We start from the raw sequence: 18067 nt of genomic DNA, 5'->3' as shown, positions 1-18067 counted from the left end.
ATCACCTTCATGTTTTATCACCGCCACTCTGTTCAGTCTTTGGAAATTTGTGACTTGCTGGCAGCTCCAGTGTTTCATGGAGTGTGCGCCAGAGGTCACAACTCAATACATCTCTATGACAGCCTCGTTCTGGCTCTCGTAGCAGCATTGGTTAAAGGTGAAGGCACTGGAATTTGAGTATATGACAGAGGGCAGAGGACTTTGACTTAGGCTATGTGCGCACGTTGCGTACAGTTCACTGCAGAACTTTCTGCAGCGATCTGAAGAGCACATGTGCGCTTTAAATCGCTGCAGAAATGTCCGTAGTGAAGCCGATTCCATGCGCTCTGCCTGCAGCTCCTCCCATAGACAGAGCAGGAGCTGCCGGCAAAGCGCACGGAAGAAGTGACATGTCACTTCTTAGAACGCAGCGCTTCGGCATAGACTGTGCAGGGGATGCAGGACGCATGCAGTTACGCTGCGCTACAAAGCGCAGCGTAACTGCATGTATATACGCAACATGCGCACATAGCCTTAAAGTGCCATTCTAGCACTAAATCTCACCCCCCCCCCCCAAAAAAAACCCAAAACCAACAACACTGCAGTAGTGCTTTAAGAACAAAACAGTTTATATACCGGACAATCATTTAAGGACGCATAACACTGATGACGATTGCATTGCAATGCTCAGACTGGCCTGCGGCTCTCATGACTCAAGTGTGAGAGCTGCAGAAAAATACATGCTGACACGCTCGGATCAGGAAAGAGAGCCGCCGACCACTCCTAGAATTGCGATGTGATCTGTTATACGACCATCTAACTGCACCCTGAAAGTGAGTTTTTCAACAAAAAATGACTGATGAAATCAAACACAGAATCTTGTATTGTAACCCTAATAAAAATTGTACCTTTATTTTCCAGAAGGAGTTCTTTGTTCAAATACGCTAATGAGTTTCTCAGAGTTCAATATTTTGAACTTTTGACTTTCAGGCTCCATATCTCACCATCCATTACAGCTTTGAACATGAGACCACCTTCATCTTATAGACAATAGCTATCTCATACATAAATGTGACTTGCAACTATTTAGCAAATGATTAGCTATGCAGATTTGTGTCTTGTCACTGCATTATTACAGTTTTGGTTGTTAAAATCTAAATTTAAATTTTTATATTGCTTGTATTTTGTAAATCAACCTTTGACTTTCAATACGGCCTGAATTCTTCTGGACATGCTCTAGATCAGATTCAAGCATATCTTGACCAAAATCTGATCCCAGGTCTTTTCCATGTATTCTCAATGCTTGTGCTAACTGGTCGACTTACTTGGGTATGTATACAGTGTTTCTTCAACTCTAACCACAAGTGTTCGATTCAGTTGAGGTCTGGGACTGTGATGGCCAATTCAGCACCTCTACTTCATTGTCATTGAACCAGCACATGCTTCGGGTCGTTGTCCTGCTGGAACATTATGTCGTCCTTTTCATACACATGGTACTCGAGTGTATGAAGTAACATGTCTTGTAGGATACCCACATATAGCACAGCACTGACACTACCATCAATTTTGGTCAAGCATTCAATGCCTTTGGCTGTGAAACAACCCTATATCACTGAGTTTCTTCCACCAATCTTGACATTTCCTTCAATTTCATGATTCATTAGCCCATTTTTACCTTGTTTTTTCCAGACCCATTTGCACCCATCAGGCGTGAGTGCACTGTAGAACTAACATGCTCTGGTGGGGATAGGGCTCTTCTAAGCCACCATCGGCAGCCCCATGAAAAAATTACAGGGTGCCAATGGGTTTTCATGATAGCGTAGGGTCAGCTGATGACCCCTGTCTCTGTCATGACTCACTTCTGCTGAAGCATCGCTCTGAACAGAAACAGCGATTGTATAGGACAGGCATAAAGTCCAATAAGGAGACTAGTAAAATCAATAAAACAATAAGTTTTAAAAAATATGAAAAAATAAAAAACTTAAAAGTTCAAATCACCCCCCTTTTGCCCCATTGAAAATAAAACAATAATAAATAGATAAACATATTTGGTATCACCAAGTTTAGAAATGCCTCATCTATGAAAATATAAAAATATCAAAATCTAAAATTAATTAATCAGATCGGTAAATGGCATAGTGAGAAAAAATATCTAAATGCCAGAATTACACTTTGTTGGGCGCCGCAACATTGCAATAAAATGTAATAACAGTCGATCAAAACATCCCATCTAACCAAATATGGTTTAATTAATATCAGCTCATGGTCCAAAAAATAAGCCTACATACAGCCACTGATCCTGCAAAATTAGAACACTACGGGTCTTGGGAATGGCGACAAAAGCACAATTCTTTTTTTTTTTTTTTACAAACTTCTGAATTTTTTTTCACCACTTAGATACAAGTAAAACTATAAATAATTGGTATCTTCAAACTTGTACTGACCTGGGGAATCATTTTCTAGGTCAGTTTCACCATATAGTATATATGGTAAATAAAAGAAAAAACAAAAAAAATTGTGCAAATTCACTTTGTTTGCAATTTCACTGCACATTTGGATTTTTTTCACTGCATTTTCCAGTACAAAATGGGCCAGAATGAATAATTTCATTCAAAAGGACAACTCGTCCTGGAAAAACAAGTCCTCATATGGCTCTATTGGCAGAAAAATCAGAACGTTATGGCTCTTGGGAAAAGGGGAGGAAAAAACGAAAATGAAAAACAGAAAATCGCTGGGTGGTAATAGGGTTACTGTCCAGTTTTTGTAATTTTCTGCAAAACTGGCCCGACGCTTCTTATTACGATATTGAAGATGAGGCTTCTTCACCTTTTTTCAGGCCAACATTCCAGACTTGTGTAAAGTGAGTTGCACGGTGCTTGCATAGATGTCTATGATCTCACTATAATGAAGCATATGAGCCACCTCCTCTGCCGGGGTTGTAGCACCAGAACTAATGAACCTTGTTATGAGCCAAGTTGTTGACTTTGATATTTTGCCTGGACGTCCATCTCTTGGCTTTTGAATGGATGAACAGACTTCATTCTTCTAACTGTCATGGCACTCACATGATGCAATTTGGCAATTTTCTTGGCTGACAGACTTTTATTGATGAGCTGAATGATGCCGTTTCTGTTTTCTTAGGAAATCTTCTTCATGGCTGTTCCTCAATTTGAACTAATGTGCTTTCGCTTGGGAATCAACCTAATAATGCACTTAGCTATTAGGGAATGTAAGAAAAGGTTGAAATTTGTAGTATACAGAAAGAAAAAGATTTTTTAAACACTAGGATAAAAACAGTAACAATGCAGTGACATTATAAGAATCTGCATAACCAGGGCTGTATTTTGCCTTCATGCTGCCCTAGGCACTTTAAGTGGTCGCGCCCCTTAGTGACAACGTAAAACTGAGTTTTCGCACACGACATCTGTTTAAGGCAGATCTACTCTGTAGCACACTTTAAAAAGTATCAATGAGAAACGAACCCCCCCCCCCAATGGGAATCACCACAGGCACATCAAAACATAGCATGAGTATAAAATATTCCCACCACACCGTCCCCACTTATATACTGTGACTGTGACACTGCCCCTAATAAACTAAAACACCACACTGCCCTCCCTTATAAACTACTGTATATGCACCACACCTTCCTCGATTATGAAATATGATCTGTACACTGTGAGGAGGGAGCAGCATGATGTGAGGACAATGTCCCATGCATGCTGCCCCCTCCTCACAATGTCCCATGCATGCTGCCCCCTCCTCACAATGTCCCATGCATGCTGCCCCCTCTTCACAATGTCCCATGCATGCTGCTCCCTCCTCACAATGTCCCTTGCATGCTGCCCCCTCCTCACAATGTCCCATGCATGCTGCTCTCTCTTCACAATGTCCCATGCATGCTGCGCCCTCTTCACAATGTCCCATGCATGCTGCTCCCTCCTCACAATGTCCCATGCATGCTGCCCCCTCCTCACAATGTCCCATGCATGCTGCCCCCTCCTCACAATGTCCCATGCATGCTGCCCCCTCTTCACAATGTCCCATGCATGCTGCTCCCTCCTCACAATGTCCCATGCATGCTGCCCCTCCTCACAATGTCCCATGCATGCTGCTCCCTCCTCACAATATCCCATGAATGCTGCTCCCTCCTCACAATGTCTCATGCATGCTGCTCCCTCCTCACAATGTCTCATGTATGCTGCTCCCGCCTCACAATGTCCCATGCATGCTGCTCCCTCAGCACAATGTCTCATGCTTGATGCTCCCTCCTCAGTGTCCCATGCATGCTGCTCTCTTCTCACAATGTCCCATGCATGCTGCTCCCTCCTCACAATGTCCCATGCATGCTGCGCCCTCTTCACAATGTCCCATGCATGCTGCTCCCTCCTCACAATGTCCCATGCATGCTGCCCCCTCCTCACAATGTCCCATGCATGCTGCCCCCTCCTCACAATGTCCCATGCATGCTGCTCTCTTCTCACAATGTCCCATGCATGCTGCCCCCTCTTCACAATGTCCCATGCATGCTGCTCCCTCCTCACAATGTCCCATGCATGCTGCCCCTCCTCACAATGTCCCATGCATGCTGCTCCCTCCTCACAATATCCCATGAATGCTGCTCCCTCCTCACAATGTCTCATGCATGCTGCTCCCTCCTCACAATGTCTCATGTATGCTGCTCCCGCCTCACAATGTCCCATGCATGCTGCTCCCTCAGCACAATGTCTCATGCTTGATGCTCCCTCCTCACAGTGTCCCATGCATGCTGCTCCCTCCTCACAATGTCCCATGCATGCTGCCCCCTCCTCACAATGTCTCATGCATGCTGCCCCCTCCTCAGTGTCCCATGCATGCTGCCCCCTTCTCACAATGTCCCATGCATGCTGCCCCCTCCTCACAATGTCTCATGCATGCTGCCCCCTCCTCAGTGTCCCATGCATGCTGCCCCCTTCTCACAATGTCCCATGCATGCTGTCCCTCTCCATGAGCTCCTAATGCTGCCTTCCTCTTTTCCATAATGAGACCTTCATGTTGCCCCACTCATGCTAAGACCACCACACTAACGCTTATGCTGAGACCCCCACACACACACACTACCCCACTCTTGATATTGACTCCCCTACATTGCTCCACTCCATACTGATCCCACACATGGTGCCCCTTCTTCACAATGAGCTCCCAATGCTGCCCCCTCTTATTCTGAGTCCTTACACTCCCCCCACCCAATCGATTTTGTCATTGCCCTATCCCTCATCCCTTGTCCTCTGTCTCTAGCATTAGCCCCTCTCTCCCACTCCCCCAGCATCAGCCTCTCTCCCCCAGCATCAGCCTCTATCTTCCCTCAGCATCAGCCTCTCTCCCCCAGTCTCAGCCTTTGCCTCCCTCCAGCCTCAGCCTGCCCCAGTCTCCGCCTCAGCCTCCCTCCAACCTCCCTCCAGTCTCAGCCTCAGCCTCCCTCAAGTCTCAGCCTCCCTCCAGTCTCAGCCTCAGCCTCCCTCCAGCCTCCCCCCAGTCTCAGCCTCAGCCTCCCTCCAGTCTCAGCCTCAGCCTTCCTCCAGCCTCCCCCCAGTCTCAGCCTCAGTCTCCCTCCAGCCTCCCCCCAGTCTCAGCCTCCCTCCAGTCTCAGCTTCTGCCTCCCTCCAGCCTCCCCCCAGTCTCAGCCTCCCTCCAGCCTCCCCCCAGTCTCAGCCTGCCTCCAGCCTCCCCCCAGTCTCAGCCTCCCTCCAGCCTCCCTCCAGTCTCAGCCTCCCTCCAGCCTCACCCCAGTCTCAGCCTCACCCCAGTCTCAGCCTCCTTCCAGCCTCCCCCCAGTCCCAGCCTCTGCCTCCCTCCAGCCTCCCCCAAGTCTCAGCCTCTGCCTCCCTCCAGACTCCCCCCAGTCTCTGCCTCTGCCTCCCTCCAGCCTCCCCCCAGTCTCTGCCTCTGCCTCCCTCCAGCCTCCCCCCAGTCTCTGCCTCTGCCTCCCTCCAGCCTCCCCCCAGTCTCTGCCTCTGCCTCCCTCCAGCCTCCCCCCAGTCTCTGCCTCACTCCAGCCTCCCCCCAGTCTCTGCCTCTGCCTCCCTCCAGCCTCCCCCCAGTCTCTGCCTCTGCCTCTCTCCAGCCTCCCCCCAGTCTCTGCCTCTGCCTCCCTCCAGCCTCCCCCCAGTCTCAGCCTCTGCCTCTCTCCAGCCTCCCCCCAGTCTCTGCCTCTGCCTCCCTCCAGCCTCCCCCCAGTCTCTGCCTCTGCCTCCCTCCAGCCTCCCCACAGTCTCTGCCTCTGCCTCCCTCCAGCCACCCCCCAGTCTCTGCCTCTGCCTCCCTCCAGCCTCCCCCCAGTCTCAGCCTCTGCCTCTCTCCAGCCTCCCCCCAGTCTCTGCCTCTGCCTCTCTCCAGCCTCCCCCCAGTTTCTGCCTCTGCCTCCCTCCAGCCTCCCCCCAGTCTCTGCCTCTGCCTCCCTCCAGCCTCTCCCCAGTCTCTGCCTCTGCCACCCTCCAGCCTCCCCCAGTCTCTGCCTCTGTCTCCCTCCAGCCTCCACCCAGTCTCAGCCTCTGCCTCCCTCAAGCCTCTCCCCAGTCTCAGCCTCTGCCTCCCTCCAGCCTCCCCCCAGTTTCTGCCTCTGCCTCCCTCCAGCCTCCCCCCAGTCTCTGCCTCTGCCTCCCTCCAGCCTCCCTCCAGTCTCTGCCTCTGCCTCCCTCCATTCTCCCCCCAGTCTCTGCCTCTGCCTCCCTCCAGCCTCCCCCCAGTCTCTGCCTCTGCCTCCCTCCAGCCTCCCCCCAGTCTCTGCCTCTGCCTCCCTCCAGCCTCCCCCCAGTCTCAGCCTCTGCCTCCCTCCAGCCTCCCCCCAGTCTCAGCCTCTGCCTCCCTCCAGCCTCCCCACAGTCTCTGCCTCTGCCTCCCTCCAGCCTCCCCCCAGTCTCAGCCTCTGCCTCCCTCCAGCCTCCCCCCAGTCTCAGCCTCTGCCTCCCTCCAGCCTCCCCCCAGTCTCAGCCTCTGCCTCTCTCCAGCCTCCCCCCAGTCTCAGCCTCTGCCTCCCTCCAGCCTCCCCCCAGTCTCTGCCTCTGCCTCCCTCCAGCCTCCCCCCAGTCTCTGCCTCTGCCTCCCTCCAGCCTCCCCCAGTCTCAGCCTCTGCCTCCCTCCAGCCTCCCCACAGTCTCAGCCTCTGCCTCCCTCCAGTCTCAGCCTCTGCCTCCCTCCAGCCTCCCCCCAGTCTCAGCCTCTGCCTCCTTCCAGTCTCAGCCTCTGCCTCCCTCCAGCCTCCCTCCAGTCTCAGCCTCTGCCTCCCTCCAGTCTCAGCCTCTGCCTCCCTCCAGCCTCCCCCCAGTCTCAGCCTCTGCTCCCTCCAGCCTCCCTCCAGTCTCAGCTTCTGCCTCCCTCCAGCCTCCCCCCAGTCTCAGCCTCTGCCTCCCTCCAGTATCTGCCTTTGCCGCCTCCCCCCCCGCATGCGCAGATCTCCGGTCTGCATTAGAGACACTCCCACGCTCCTTATGAATCCACTTACCTGCTCCAGTGCCCGCCGCCATCTTCCTGGCTCACGTGAGTATCCTCTTCTGACACCGGATTCCATCACGGCTTCCTCCGCGGCGTCCTGCTGTGAGCTCTGCATGTGACGTCCACACAGCAGTGGACGCAGCACAGAGGAAGGAGCTGATTGGCGCGCGCCTGTGACCCCGGAAGTGCAGGCGCCGGCAGTTCCGGGGTCAATCAGCTCCCTGTGCTCGGCGGCCACAAAAAAAAAAATGTAAAAAAAAAAAAAAAAAAAAAAAAAAAAAAATTTTTTTTTTTTTTTTTGCTGCCAGAAGGTGCCGCCCCTCACAATCTGCCGCCCTAGGCACCGGACCACGGGTGCCTAATGGTAAATACGGCCCTGTGCATAACTAATAATATGTTGAATAGTTACAAGTCAAATTTATGTATGATAGCCAAGATGATTATCTATAAAAATGAAGATAGTCTTAGGCGGGCTTTGCACGCTGCGACATCGGTAACAATGTGTTACTGATGCTGCAGTGATAGTCCCGCCCCCGTCGCACGTTCGATATATAGTGAAAGCTGCCGTAGCGATTATTATCGCTACGGCAGCTTTACACGCACATACCTGCCGTGCGACGTCCCTCTGGCCGGCGACCCGCCTCCTTCCTTAGGGGACGGGTCGTGCGGCGTCACAGTGACGTCACACGGCAGGCGGCCAATTGAAGCGGAGGGGCGGAGATGAGCAGGATGTAAACATCCCGCCCACCTCCGTCCTTCTCATTGCAGCCGGCGGCAGGTAAGTTGGAGTTCCTCGCTCCTGCGGCTTCATACACAGCGATGTGCGCTGCCGCAGGAGTGAGGAACAACATCGCACCTGTCGCTGCACCGGCATTATGGAAATGTCGGAGGCTGCAGCGATGATACGATAACGACGCTTTTGCGCTCGTTCATCGTATCATCTAGGATTTACACACTACGACATCGCAAGTGACGCCGGATGTGCGTCACTTTCGATTTGACCCCACCGACATCGCACCTGCGATGTCGTAGTGTGCAAAGCCCGCCTTATTGTCAAAGCTTTAGTGGATTGTGAGATATGAAGCTTAAAAGTCAAAAGTTAAAAACATTGTTACCGTTTTCCTTTACAGTGTAGTAGAGTGTAATAGAATGGGATCAGGATGGGGAATATATGCACAATTATGAGGAACATATACACCAGGATGAGGAACATATATACCAGGATGGGTCACATATATACCAGGATGAAGGACATATATACCAGGATGAGGAACATATATACCAGGATGGGCCCAGGATGAGGACATTACTACAGGAAGGGGGACATTACTACATAATGGGAGAGTGGGAGCCATTTATTTATCCTTATAGAATTTAGAAAGCAACAAGGGCCCACACATCTAATCAACATGCGTGGGGGGGGCAGGACCAATTTTGCACTGGGGCCCTCTTGGACTTTAGTTTCCCCACTGATTCTTCAAATACATATACAATAGGAAACTTAAAAATTATAATGTTGGGCCTCTCAAAAGTAATCGGAGAGAAATGGTGGGGGAGGATAAGGGAAAGGCTAATATACCAAACACCTTCATCTCCACAGTATTTACACAAGAAAAACCTATGATGAATCACATGATCAAGGGTACCATGGATGCCACATATTATCCATTAAATGTCAGCTCTTTAACCCAGCAGAAAGTACGGTATACCCTCAAAAACCCTAAAATAGTCAAATCATTGGTTCCAGATGACATACAACCCCCAAGTATTGCAGGAATTAAGTACTCTGATAAACAAACTATTATTTCTAATATTCAAGGACTCTATAATAACATAGTTTGTAAGACAGGACTAGTGCTTAGCAAATGTGGTGCCAATACTCCAAAAGGGGACAAAAAATGAGCCTGGAAAATATAGGCTGGTAAGTTTAACCACTATTGTGGGTAAAATATTGAGGGTGTTCTAAGTGATGCTATCTTGAAGTGTCTCATTAAAAATAACTTCAAGACACAACATCATCATGAATTTATGAGGGATCGGTCATGTGAAACTAATTTGATCACCTTCTACGAGGAGGTAAGTTCTAGACTGAACCAAGGTAAGGCCGTGGATTTTGTCTATTTGGAACTCTCGGCCACATGATGTTGTATTGGTTGATTTCTTTTCTTGAAAAGGATAGCATTACTACTAGATTCTGTGATGGGACTTTGATCCACGGAATTAGTCACATTGCTTTATGTGGAGTTGTAAAGGTATTTTCCCCATAATATGAGGCAATTAGCATTTACATAATGGGATTTTTGTTTGTCTAAGACTATGACTAAAGTCTGCTTTACATGTTACAATTAATTGTGCGATCGCATTTGTGATCGCACCCGCCCCCATCATTTGTGCGGCATCGGCAATTTGTTGCCCGTGTCGCACAATCCTGTAACCCCCTGTCATACGTACTTACCTTCCAAACGGCCTCGCTGTGGGCGGCGAACATCCACTTCCTGAAGGGGGAGGGACGTTCGGCGTCACAGCAGCGTCAAACAGCGGCCGGCCAATAGATGCAGAGGGGCGGAGATGAGCGGGACGTAAACATCCCTCCCACCTCCTTCCTTCCGCATTGCCGGCGGGACGCAGGTAAGCTTTGTTCATCATTCCCGGGGTGTCACATGGAGCGATGTGTGCTGCCTCGGGAACATTGAACAACCGGACACTAGATTTTTAGAAAATGAGCGACGTGTCAGCGATGAACGAGAAGGTGAGTATTTCTGCTCGTTCATAGCTGTCACACGCTACGATATCACTAACGATGCTGGATGTGCGTCACTTACGACGTGACCCCGCCGACATCTCGTTAGATATATCGTAGCGTGTAAAGCCCGCTTTAGACTATGTGTTGAAACACGTAGATCAATAGGGTACTAGATCAACCTTTTCATTCTGCTGACCGCTATATTTTAATGGAATTACCTTAAATACATTTTTGGATTTTATGCTACAAACTGAGGACTGCGCTGGGCGTTCTTTCTTTCTTCAACTTTGAAAAGACTTATACACACAGAGCATTCAAACCACAAACTTTGCCCATGTCCACAATGCTAAACAAAACAGGCCTACAGTATATCTTCAAGACAGCTTTGTTTTTTTTAGACATATATCACTTATAGAGGAGTTTGTAAAATGTATAGATAAGAGACCAAAACAACCGAAAAAATATGTAAAGAAAAGTAACATAATAGGTCTGGAACATCTTATCTCAGAACTGTAACATTCACATTTTATTCTGACAGAACATGCATAAAAAAGGGAGGAAATTAATCTGTCATTGACAAAGTAATATAATAATTAAGCCTTTCATGAGCGATGATGAATATTTATGTCATTGTCTGCGTCCCTGCCTTTGATGCAGACTTGCACGTCGAGCCCGTATCTTTCCTCACGTTTGGTGGCTAATTTATTCAGCCATCAAATACTTTAACAGTCACGTGTGGATCAGAGATGCACTCACAGCTGTTAACTAGTTAAATTGACAGCGGCATTTAACACAGGCAGGAAGCACGTCATTCATTCCACCCATCACATGATTGCGGGGTGCCACTGAGTTGGCAAGACAGCCGGGTGTCTGCTGATGATCCCCGTACCTGTCATCACAATCCTCCTGTCATTGTAATTCTCATAAGAGATTTTTGCTATACAACAAAAAAAAAAAACTATATAAAAAACTAGTTTTACCCCATTTAAAATAAAACAATAAAAAAATACATATATTTGTTATTGCTGTGTTCAGAATGACTGATCTCTCAAAATCTAAAATAAATTAATCTGATTGGTAAACAGCGTAACAAGATAAAGAATCAAAATGACAGAATTACTGTTTTTTGGTCTGTGCAACATTGCAATAAAAAGCAATAAAAGGCGAACGAAACATTGTACCTATCACAAAACGGTATCAGTAAAAATGTCAGCACAGGACACAAAAAATAAGCCATAAAACAGTCCAAGAACCCCAAAAAATGAGAATGTTGGCAAAAGAAAAATGATTTTTTTTTACAAATTTCAGAAATTTTATTACCCCTTAAATAAATAAACACTATTCAAGTTTGGTATCTACATACTTGTACTGACCCGGGGAATAACTGTCTAGTCAGTTTTACCATAATTTTAACATGGTAAATGAAAAAAAAACCATTGTGAAATTTCCATTTTTTTTCAATATCACTGCACTTAGAATTTATTTCCCATTTTCCAGTGCATTATGGTCATTAAAAAGAACAACAAATCCATGCATTTACATTGCAGTGCAATATGCAGTGTAAATGCATGCAATTACGCAACGCGCGCACATAGCCTTACAGTAGAGAGTTAGAATGGATAGGCAAGGAAATGTGTGTCAGTTTAGGGCTAGCAATCGCAGCCCCAGCAGCAGTACAGTTTAGCACTATGAAACACAGTGTTCAGCCAGTAGATGTGTACCCAGCAGTTACAAGGAGGTTTTTACAAACATCACCTACTGTCATGGCAGCAGGATCTGTGGAGACTACAGATTTTGGCACTATTAGAAAAAAAAACAAAAGGAGTTTTATGATGCAGCAGAAATACTTTTATTTGAATGGGTAAGGGTATCACAAAAGCCAGAAAACATTAACATACAGTATTAATAGAAGCAATATACAGGCAAAAAGGTCAGAAAAAAAGTGGTTTCTATACCGCGAAATTGCAGTCGGAGGTTCCCCTCACTCGGTCCTTGATCCTCTCAACCACATTTGTGCTTGGGTAAGCTCTGTCCCTATGGCCTAAGCCACACGGCATGAAAATCGGTGCGAGTGGAGTGCGTTAAAAAATCGCATTCCACTCAGACCAATATTAGCCTGTGTGTCACTACCCATGAGCGATTATTTTCTCAGCCCTAGTCGGACCGAGAAAATAATCGCAGCATGCTGTAGCTGTAATGTGATCCTGTTTTTTCTCGCACCCATTCAAGTCTATGGGGCGAGAGAAAAATCGCACTGCACTCGTGGTACACCGGTATACCGCAAGTGCAGGGCGAGAATGGCAATAGCCGGCAACAGTGGAGAGAAGGATAGAAATCCCCCCTTCCTCAGTGCTGGCCCGTCCCCCGCAGCTGAGGTCGCACTATCGGACCTCAGTCGCAGGGACACTCGCATGACACTCGGCTCTGCTGTACTGCTAGCGTGAGCCGAGTGTCATGCAAGGGGATCGCAGTAATCCACGTGTGGCCCCAGCCTATGGCCTAAACATCTTATATGCATTACTGGCACTAGTCACTTTATTGGATTGCAGCTTATGCATATTTGCACTTTTTTCTAACATTTTTGCCTGTATGCTGCTTCTATTATTATGTTAATGTTTTCTGGCCTTTGTGATACTCTTACCCTTTTGTGTGCTCCTATTGCAGTATTGCATGTAATATATTTTATACAATTTTGTAGTTAGCACATAGGCACTTTAGACCGATCTGACTGTCTTGTTGGCTATAACCTTGTGGTTCACAGGACCATTGTGTTTGTTCCCCATCCTCTGCTCTTTTTATGTCCTCTTACCATTCCCTTATTTTCAAATAAAATAATTTCTACTGCATCATAAAGCTTCTTTTGTTTATTTTGTTTTTGTTTCTAATTGATTTTGGAGTATGCTGTCTTCTGGTCATTCTGGGGGGCCTGCTTGTGCCCTTTTCCAGTATAACCTCCCTGAGACATTAAGATGAGACTTTGTGTCTTTTTTGTTAGATATTGATTTTGGCACTATGCCTGCTAACTTCTCTGATGTCTGAGATCAGCGCTGGCAGACTCGGGCGTCGACAGACTTGTAGTTCAGAGGCAGGCTAGCAAGAGTTAATCCCTACTTGGCTGCTTGTTAGTCTCTTTGATCACATGTTGTGGGGGAGCCAGTCACATTCACTCCTCTTCTAGATATGCTGGCTGGACAAATCAATTATTGATAGCAATAGCTTCTCCATACTGGTCTGGTGAGGTGTTGTGATCCAGACTTACTGGTGGTTGTAGTGTATTATTGCTGTGAACAGTTGTGGTGTTAACAATTGTTGTCCTTTAGTTACTGCCTTACTGCTGCCTTACTTTTCTTGCTTTTCTTCTTAGTCTCTTACTGTTTATTCTTGTGATTTTGCAGTGTTTCTGAGTTTTGCTTTTTCCCTGCTTGTCTTTATCTATGTTGCCATCATACTCCTGCCCCTTCATTCCCTGGAGGGGAGGGGAGAACAGTTTAGTTCTTGTCAGGAGAATAATAAGGCACATGACTTTGGCATCTCCAACATCAGGGGTAATCCAGAGGTTAGAGATAGCTTAGGGTCCCCTAGCGTGCCGAACAATATAGGAGCATATTGTCCCTCGCTATTTGCAATCACATCATGACACTGGCATGACTGTGCAGTAGCAGGAGCAGAATAATAGAGACATGAAAATGCAGGCAACGAGATACAGTGGTGTGAAAAAGTGTTTGCCCCTTCCTGATTGCTTATTCTTTTGCATGTTTGTCACACTTAAATGTTAGACAAAGTTAACACAAGTAAACACAAAATGAAGTTTATAAATGAAGGTCTTCATTATTAAGGGAAAAATAAATCTAAACCAACAGGACTCTTTGTGAAAAGTGATTACCCCCCCCCATTAAAATATCAATTAACTGTGGTTTATCACATATTTGGGAAAATGAGTTTAATTTCCCTAGCCACACACAGGCCTGATTACTACCACATCTGTTCTCAATCACTTAAATTAGACCTGCCTGACAAAGGGAAGTAGACTAAAATATAGTTAAAGACCTTCATTTATAAACTGCATTTTGTGTTTACTTGTGCTATCTTTGCCTAATATTTAAATTAGTTTGCTGATCTGAAACAATACCACCACCTAATACCCAACCCAATATTTGCACTGGTGCAGAGTGCATGTCTCATAGAGCCTGGAGCACAGCCTGGCATTAGCATTGCATTCTTCATCTCCTTCAACACCATGTCTTCTGAAAGGCTGATTGTTCATTGCCTCAAAAAAATAAACTGGAAGAAGTATTTCTGCTGTGTCCTAGGGGTCTATGTGGCAGAATAGAAAAAGGTCTCATTGCCAAATTAAAAATTACAATATGTGTAAGGTGTCAGAGGATGATAGTCGGGTGGGGGCAAGGCGATATTATTGCACCCTGGTGCACTGGGAACTCAGATTGAAAATGGAGCGTTGGTTGTGTGTGTTGATGTGAGTGCGGTCCATTACACTCACAGGTTTGTTGTTTTTTGCTGCTATTTTCCAAATTTCGGCACTCAGGATCGGCCACACATGAAACACAGGACACCGAAAGTTCTTCTTCAAAACTTACTTTACTGAACAGTCTTTTACAACAAATGGTGGTCCAACACATGCGATAAGACACTTTCTTGCCTTTTTTCCTTGGTTACAGCTCACTGCAGGAATTTCTTTTGGTTCCCAGCTGATCTATCTCCATTGAAGTCTGACCTTTATATTCCAACTCTCCTGGCTTAGGTCTGCGGTTTTTAATAGGCTCTCTACCTCTTCCCACAGCCTAACTCCATGTCTGTATCCCCCGTTGGAGGAAAAATGGATGCTCACCCTGGCACCAAATACGAGCTGTTGGCTCCAGATGTTCAGGAGTTAACAATGAGATATCTGTTAGCGCCTCACACCTAAGCCAGCACTACGCTCTCGTCTCAGTCAGAAAACCCTATCTCCATAACAAGATGGAGATTGTCCCTTTTCTAAGCACTCACTCCTCCCCCAACGGCTAATCCCAACTATCACTTGCCCTGCAGTCTGTTGCCGAGCAACCTATCTTATAACATACCTGTTACGGTTGCTGCGAGCACTGGAGACTAAGTCCAGATTTCTTGCTACTGCACATGTGCGAGCGCTGGAGACTAAGTCCAGATTTCTTGCTACTGCACATGTGCGAGCGCTGGAGACTAAGTCCAATCTTGGAGCCATTGCACATGTGCGGGTGACATCATCGCTGACACGAGGTCACATGTCTCTGACACCTTCTATGCCGATTGGTCGCTGGTCATGTGCTTGTGACGTCTTGCTCGGTGATAGGCCAGCATGACGTCACTCCTGTCGTTCTGGCAGCGGATTGGCTCTGGTGTCCTCCATCTTGGATGAGGCACAGAGTCTATATAAGACCCTGACACACGCCGCATGGTGCTCAGTCCTCTTGGTTCATGCATATGAGTAGACGCTCTGTGCGCGTTCCTCTAGGCATTCCTCTGTCTATGCTAGGTGAGCGCTACCGGCAGGGTAGCGTTCTTATACCTTACAGCTTTGGCTGCTGTCCGTATCCTTACCTCTTAGGGGAGCGGACATAGGCAGGTGCCTGAGGCACATGGTCTGGCTGGGCCTTGTGATTCTACTCGTAGGTGGACGTTGCCGCTAGGGTAACGTTCCTTATACTGCGTCTGGCAGTTGTTCGTATCCTCGCACACTAGGGGAGCGAACAGAGGTAGGAGCTTTGTGCGGCTTACGCTGCTGTTCGTCTCTTTTGCACCACTAGAAGAGCGGACCTAGGCAGGTGCCATATCTAGTGGTTCGTGTCCTCGCACACTAGTGGAGCGAACGCAGGTAGGAGCTTTGTGCGGCTTACGCTGCTGTTCGTCTCTTTTGCACCACTAGAAGAGCGGACCTAGGTAGGTGCCATTTCGCACACATTGCCTTTGTCTCTGTGATTATTAACAGAGATCATTCCACACACCCTCCAAGTAAGGGAGGAATTGCTTTACTTACTTATTATATCCTTCTGTGAGTTAACAGAGGTATTGCACTCTGCCATAGTCTGCAGCAAAGTCTTTGCACGGTGGACCCTGACTGTCTGATACTCCTTTCAGTTATTATCAGACAGCCCCCCGTAACATTAGGACTGAGCCAAGGGTCTGGCAGTTATGGCAGAATATCAGCAGTTACACCGTTACATACAAGTACTTGAGTCACGGCTCAAGAGTATAGAGGATAAACCTCAGACCATGGTGACATCTGCACATGATCCTCGACTTGCTCTGCCAAACAGATATTCTGGCGATGCCAGATCATGTCGTGGTTTCATTAGTCAGTGTCAGATACACCTAGAGGTCAACTCTTCTCGCTTCTCTACGGAGAGGTCCAGAGTAGGCTTTATCATCTCCTTACTTCAGGACAAAGCCTTAGAATGGGCGACTCCCCTATGGGAGCGCTCTGATGTGGTTACTCTGAGACATCAAGACTTTCTTGATGCTCTTAAGGCGGTATTCATGGGTCCGCAGGTTACCCATGATGCGGCTCTGAGACTGTTAGATCTATCTCAGGGTTCGTTATCCACTAGTTCTTATGCCATTGCTTTTAGAACTCTGGTGGCAGAACTAGATTGGCCAGAGAAGGTGTTGATTCCTATCTTCTGGAGAGGGTTGGCAGGCTATGTCAAGGATGCCCTTGCTACTCGTGAGGTCCCTGCTTCTCTGGAGGACTTGATCACAGTAGCAACGAGGATCGATGTACGCCATAAGGAACGTAGACTCGAGGTCTCTTCCTCACGCCCTAAGCATCGGGCTATTCCAGTTGTTGAGGGTCCACTACCATCTTCCTCAGCATCTGAAACATCTCCCACTCCTATGGAGTTAGGTCATACGTCCTCCAGACTACGCAAGTCTGGTCCTCCTATATGTTACGTATGTCGTCAAGCTGGGCACTATGCCAACAAGTGTCCTAGTCGTCAGGGAAACTCCCTGGCCTAGTAACCATTAGAGGGGGGTTACTAGAGACGTCTTCTGCACCCTCTAAGTGTTGTATCCCAGGTCAGCTCTCGTTATCTGAGAATACATGGCCTATTATGGCTTTTGTGGATTCCGGAGCTGACGGGATTTTTGTGTCCTCAGGATTTGTAAAGGGACACAATATTCCCTCTATCATGTTAGAGGCGCCTATTCCTGTCCGTGTTGTTAATGGAACTATGTTGTCTGACTCCATTACATTGAGGACAGTTCCCTTGCGCCTTTCCCTGTCTCAGGGTCACATAGAGGAGATTTCTTTTCTTGTTTTGCCTGAGGGTATAGACGACGTCCTTCTGGGTCTTCCATGGCTTCGGACTCATGCTCCTCACATTGACTGGGAGTCTGACAGCATTATTAGTTGGGGTTCGAAATGTCAGTCCCGATGTCTTCCCTTACCACCTAAGGTCGTTGCGGTTGCATCAACTGATCTCTCTCCCATACCTACACCCTATTTGGATTTCGCTGACGTGTTCTCCAAACAGGGTGCTGAGGTTCTTCCACCCCATAGGCCGTATGACTGTGCCATAGACCTTATCCCAGGTTCGGTTCCACCTAAAGGCAGGGTTTACCCCCTGTCGATACCTGAGTCGGAGGCCATGTCGACCTATATAAGAGAGAGCTTAGAGAAGGGGTTCATTCGTAAGTCTGTCTCTCCCGCGGGAGCTGGGTTTTTCTTTGTTCGGAAGAAAGAGGGTGATTTGCGTCCCTGCATAGATTACAGGGGTCTCAACGCAATCACAATAAAGAACAAATACCCATTACCTTTAATTTCGGAGCTCTTTGACAGACTGAGAGGAGCTCAAGTTTTTACGAAGTTGGATCTGCGGGGTGCGTATAACTTGGTACGAA

The sequence above is a fragment of the Anomaloglossus baeobatrachus genome, chromosome 2 (genome assembly GCF_048569485.1).
Source record: "Anomaloglossus baeobatrachus isolate aAnoBae1 chromosome 2, aAnoBae1.hap1, whole genome shotgun sequence".
Lineage (NCBI taxonomy): Eukaryota > Metazoa > Chordata > Amphibia > Anura > Aromobatidae > Anomaloglossus > Anomaloglossus baeobatrachus.
The sequence above is the reverse complement of the archived record's forward strand: the minus strand, read 5'-3'. Positions refer to the sequence as shown.